At 39.0% G+C, this 5,812-nt stretch overlaps 1 pseudogene; it reads left to right on the plus strand.

The window, feature by feature from the left end:
- The first annotated feature begins 4,215 nt into the window (after positions 1–4,215).
- On the plus strand, positions 4,216–5,683 carry LOC102879767 (annotated as a pseudogene).
- The last annotated feature ends 129 nt before the right edge of the window (positions 5,684–5,812 follow it).

The raw sequence follows: 5,812 nt of genomic DNA on the forward strand, positions 1-5,812 counted from the left end.
TTCAAATATTTATGAGACAATGTTGCTATTTCTTTTAGAGTCTTGTCAAATATAAAACAGGAGGAAAAATCTGTTTGTGAAGGAAGTTTACAGTATACTTAAGGCTTATTTTTAAAAATAAATAAAACTTGATAGATAGGGCAATAAACAACAAGCCTTACCAGTAACCTGCCAGGAGCACTAACAGGAAGCATCTGTAGGCTGCCAAGAGCCAGAAATAAGAATGAACAGTTCTTACTGTCAGCGAGTCACAGGAACATTCATAAACAAAGAGGATAGTTAGGGCGCAGCATCTCTAAACCAAGTTACTCTCTGTCACGAACGCACTCACAGTTTATGTGGAATACACCCACACAGGTAAAATCACATCTGAATCAGATGTTGCTGCTCCCTTTGATATGAATTCCAGATTTTGTTTTAGCCTGAAATTGTGACATGGTATATACAAAAATATGTACAGACTTTTAGAGAAATTTAATACTGTTGGAATATTAAACTTTGCATGACCTCAATAATTAGGAAGTATGTATGACCAGAAAAGAGTCGATGTGTTCCCTCAGAATATTTATTATTGTAACGTTTATATTTATTAAATGCACACAGGCATGATTAATTATTTTTCTGTCCCTACTATGTTCTGGGCACAATTACAGGAGCTGAAAAAGCAATCATGAAGAAGAGAAACAATCTTTACTTTCATGGAGTCTTCTATTTTAACAGAGGAAAAAAATGTGAAAACAAACAAGGTGATTAAAGATTGGGGTAAGTGATATAAAGCTATGAAAATGATGATGTAGAAAATCTGGGGACAAGAAATGAGATCAACTTTAGGCAGTGGTCAGGTACCACTTTGAAGTGGGTGCCTTTGAGCTAGAACCTGAAAGATAATAAACCAAGTGATGACAAAATATAATATGTAGTTGAGCTTGTTTCAATTAATAAAGACTTTCTTTCTGAAGACAAAAGTATAATAGAGAGCTGGGATATAAAGCTCATTGGATGAGGACTCAAGAGATCTGAGTCTCTCTCCTGCCACTTAATAGCTGCATGCCCTTAAGCTAGCCACATAAACTTTGCCAGTCTCGATTCTTAATCTGAGGAATGTGTGGGTTGGGCCAAAGGATCCCTAAGGTCTCTTAGCACTAAAAGTTTATATTACATCCTCTCCTGTTTCTATTTGTGTACATATAAGCATGTGCACAAACACACACACACAGATGACATATAAAAGCCTTCTATTTTCTAATTGTTGTCAGGAATAGACTCTGGGCAAATTAAGAAATGATTATTTAATAAGATTTTATTACTAGTGAAAGCCACCATGCCCACCTTTAGCCTCTTTCCAAAACTCTACCTTTGCTGAAATACCACATTAGCTATTCCATAAAGATCCCTAGAGAAAATGTAACTGCCTTATCTTAGAGGATACATCTACACCTCTCTCTCAAACTACCTGTCACTGCCCATAGCCTCTGATACACCAAGTGTATGTAACTATTCCTCCATACTCTCTCCCCAGTGTGCCCCAAAACAACTTCATCGGATTGGACCAGAAGTGAACATTTGATTCAAAGAAGGATCAACCATAGGCTGGCCACTGACTTGGGGGAAAAAGGAAAAGGTGAGTCAAGCCAATCAATTTGCTTATAAGGAATTTTGATTTGGGATTATAAAACATTGACTGGGTTAGTGGTAGTACCAAAAATTAAGGACAAATAAAGGGTTGCCAAAGCATAATGATGACAAAGCATTCTAATGAAGTCTGTGAACTCAGGGACTGTTGAAACTCCCAGAACTATTTAGATCCAGACTCACTCTCCAGTTTTATCTCCTATGAGGCCCTAGTATTACAGTATTTCCTGTTCCCAATTTCTATCAAATTTCTCTGTGTCTTATCAACAACCTCCATTTCTACTTGGACTAGCTTAACTGGATTTCTTTCAACAAATTGTATTCACTACGACAAAGCCCGGCTTATTCAATAAATAAGCTAAACTCCATGGAGATCTTAATGATAACCAGATTTAGAAACAGAAGTAATAAATAAAAATGGGGAAAAAACTCTGCTTTCAGGAAATAGAGGTCAGATGACCATGAGCTGCTGGCACAGGGAGACGTGAATGGCATTTAAGCAGAAAGTTGGATTCCAGAAAACAGGCAGTTTGAGGCATACTCCAAAACTGGTCTAGAAGGACCTAAAAGAGGCAACTAGGATGAGAAAATTCGATCTACAATTATACTAATAATAAGTGCTTAACTGTGTAAGAAATAAACAGCCTTCATAAATCTCAAACATGTTTATCTTCTCCCATCTTCTTCCTGGTACAATGCATGCTTTATAGTAAAAAAGAAATTAATATAATTAGTGGAGACATGAAACCACATAAGAAGACATTTTCTCCTAGTCATTCTTTAAAGAACATTCTATTTTTCCATCCCTGTGTAATTCTTTAGAAGTTTTTCATAATTCTATGGTTTATGCTCCTCAACTTAGGGATCATGGGGACACAAATCGAGCTGATCGTTTTAAGAAGAGGGTGGTATGGAATGATCGTGCAATAGTCACTTTCAACTGCCATCTGTGACAAGTCTGTAAAACATTTCGTTTGCATAATATATGGGAACTTTATTAAAATACAGCACACTGTTACAAGAAGTGGGAATATTCTAAGTCAAATTATGTCTCCTCATAAAACCGTCTCCGTGGTACTGGTAACAAAACAGAGTTCTTCTGTACTGCTTTAAATAAAAAGAAAAATCCACTGCTCAAGAAATTATCAAATAGACACTAAGCTTAGTTTAATTCAATGCTATAGAGGTGTTGTGAAGTTATAAGAAGAGCAAGACTGAGCAAAGGTCGTTTAGCAGAAAGATATCTGGACTGAACATCTCTGCTCTAGGGTAAGCAAGGACAGAAAAGCAATCAGTTTATAAAAGCAGGCACTGTGTGCCATCCATAATGTAGACCTATATATCTGACCTAAAAAGGCCACTCACTGCTCATGTTTCCAGAATAGAAAAAATGTATATCGATACTTTATCTGTAAGAAAAAATCTTTATGTTTAGTCAGAATTGGGCCAGCAAACAGATATCTTGACAGCATGCTAAAGAATCTAGGAAGAATGAGTGGAGGATGCTTGGACTCTTAGTCATTCTCTGCCTCAGTCTCTAAAACACAGATGACAACCTTGCTTTAAAAAAAAAGGTATACTTGTTTGTCTAGGCCCAGAATTTTAAAAAAAATATATGCTATTATTTTCACAGCTTCAAATCTGATTATGGCTACAGATGGAATTTTTAAAAAGCCATCAGATTAGCAAAGACCATGGTTGCTAATTACTATTAGTTTGAATCACCCCCAATATCCTATTTAAATTGCAATGATCAATTTGGGGGAAATCTAAAGGAGAAAGAGGACAAGGGGGGATGAAAGAGGGGAGATGAAATACCTTCAGTGTTTTAATTATCCCAGTCTAATAAAGTCATTTGAATTATCAATGAACAGCTTAACTTTACTCACTATGAAAGCATTCCTATTGAAATGCAGGCCCAAGAAACAATCTTAGGAGGCATTTTTAATTGGTTGGTTCCAAACCCTTTACAGAAAAACTTATAAATGATGTTCCTTCCCAAATAGTCTGAATGACAGGGACTCCTATGTCATATTTATTTCAAGACAGATGGTGAGAACACAATTTACTGTTCAGTTTCAATTCACTGATGTCTTTTATAAGCAACACGGTAAACGAGCTGCTAAAGAGGAGGGCAAAGCCATTTTGTCTAATTTTAACAATACCAGGATGAAACCTTGTGCTTTAATATCATAACTTAATTCCCTGCAGTTTTTATAAAACTTGCCTTAAATTTGTCATCTAAAACTCATAACTGATCAAATCTAGACATGCTCCTAAAAAATAAAAGAGAGTTTGTAGTTTTCCATGCTATTCCTGACACAACTGTCCACCTCTTATTGAGTGCTCGCTGTGAACCAGCTTCTGTGCTAAATGTTCATAATCTTTATGTGTGTTAATCTGACAACACTGAAAGATTAAATCTCAGATAGGTTAGGTACATTTTCCAAAGTTACACAGCTCACAAAAGGCCAAGCAAAAATGCAAACTTGTTATAAGGTTTAGAAGCCCACATTCTAGGTTCTCTTACATCAACCGCCTAAGAGTCTCCTCTTCCTCTCAACCATCTGCTTGGCAGCAACCATGCGTGAGTGCATCTCCATCTAGGCTGGCCAGGCTGGTGTTCGGATTGGCAATGCCTGCTGGGAGCTTTACTGCCTAGAACATGGCATCCAGCCTGATGGCCAGATGCCAAGTGATGAGACCACTGGGTGGGGAAGACGACTCCTTCAACACCTTCTTCAGTGAGACAGGCGCTGGCAAGCATATGCCCAGGGCAGTATTTGTAGACCTGGAATCCATGGTCATTGATGAAGTTTGCATTGGCACCTATCGCCAGCTCTTCCACCCCAAGCAGCTCATCACAGGCAAGGAAGATGCCACCAATAACTATGCTTGCAGGCACTACACCATTGGCAAGGAGATCATTGATCTTGTCTTGGACCGAATTCAGAAGCTGGCTGACCAATGCACAGGTCTTTAGGGCTTCTTGGTTTTCCATAGCTTTGGTGGGGAAACTGGTTCTGGGTTCACATCCCCGCTGATGAAACATCTCTAGTTCGATTATGTCAAGAAGTCCAAGCTGGAGTTCTCCATTTACCCAGGCCCCCAAGTTTCCACAGCTGTAGTTGGGCCTACAACTCCATCTTCACTACCCACACCACCGCAGAGCACTCTGATTGTGCCTTCATGGTTACAAGGAGGCCATCTATGACATCTGTCATAGAAATCTTGATATTGAGTGCTCAACCTATACTAACCTGAATAGATTGATAGGTCGAATTGTATCCTCCATCATTACTTCCCTGAGATTTGATGGAGCCTTGAATGTTGACCTCACAGAATTCCAAACCAACCTGGTGCCCTATCCCCACATCCACTTCTCTCTGGCCACTTATGCCCCTGTCATCTCTGCTGAGAAATCCTACTATGAACAGCTTTCTGTAGCAGAGATCACCAATGTTGAGCTGGCCAACCAGATAGTAAAATGTGACTCTCACCATAATAAATACATGGCTTGCTGTTTATTATACTATGGGGACGTGGTTCCCAAAGATGTCAATGCTGCATTGCCACCATCAAGACCAAGCGTACCATCCAGTATGTGGACTGGTACCCCACTGGCTTCAAAGTTAGCATTAATTACCAGCCTCCCACCGTGGTACCTGGTGGAAACCTAGCCAAGTACAGCGAGCTGTGTGCATGCTGAGCAACACCACAGCTATTGTTGAGGCCTGGGCTTGCCCGGACCACAAGTTTGACTCGATGTATGCCAAGCGTGCCTTTGTTCACCAGTACGTGGGTGAGGGCATGGAGGAAGGAGAGTCTTCTGAGGCCCATGAGGACATGGCTGCCCTTGAGAAGAATTATGAGGAGGTTGGTGTGGATTCTGTTGAAGGAGAGGGTGAGGAAGAAGGAGAAGAATACTAAAGTTAAAATGTCACAAAGGTGTTGCTTTTTCAGGAAAGCTTATTCTGTGTTAACATTGAAAAGTTGTGATCTAATCAGTTAATTTGTATGTGGCAGTGTATACTCTCATATACAATTACTGGCCTATGCTTTAAAACACGATGCTTTGTTACAGACCCAACCTGTCCATTTCTCTTATGGGTTTGAATAAAGTATCCCCTGTCTTAAAATAAATAAATAAATGAATAAATAAATAAATACATACATATAT

This window comes from Pteropus alecto, unplaced genomic scaffold, assembly GCF_000325575.1.
Source record: "Pteropus alecto unplaced genomic scaffold, ASM32557v1 scaffold75, whole genome shotgun sequence".
Lineage (NCBI taxonomy): Eukaryota > Metazoa > Chordata > Mammalia > Chiroptera > Pteropodidae > Pteropus > Pteropus alecto.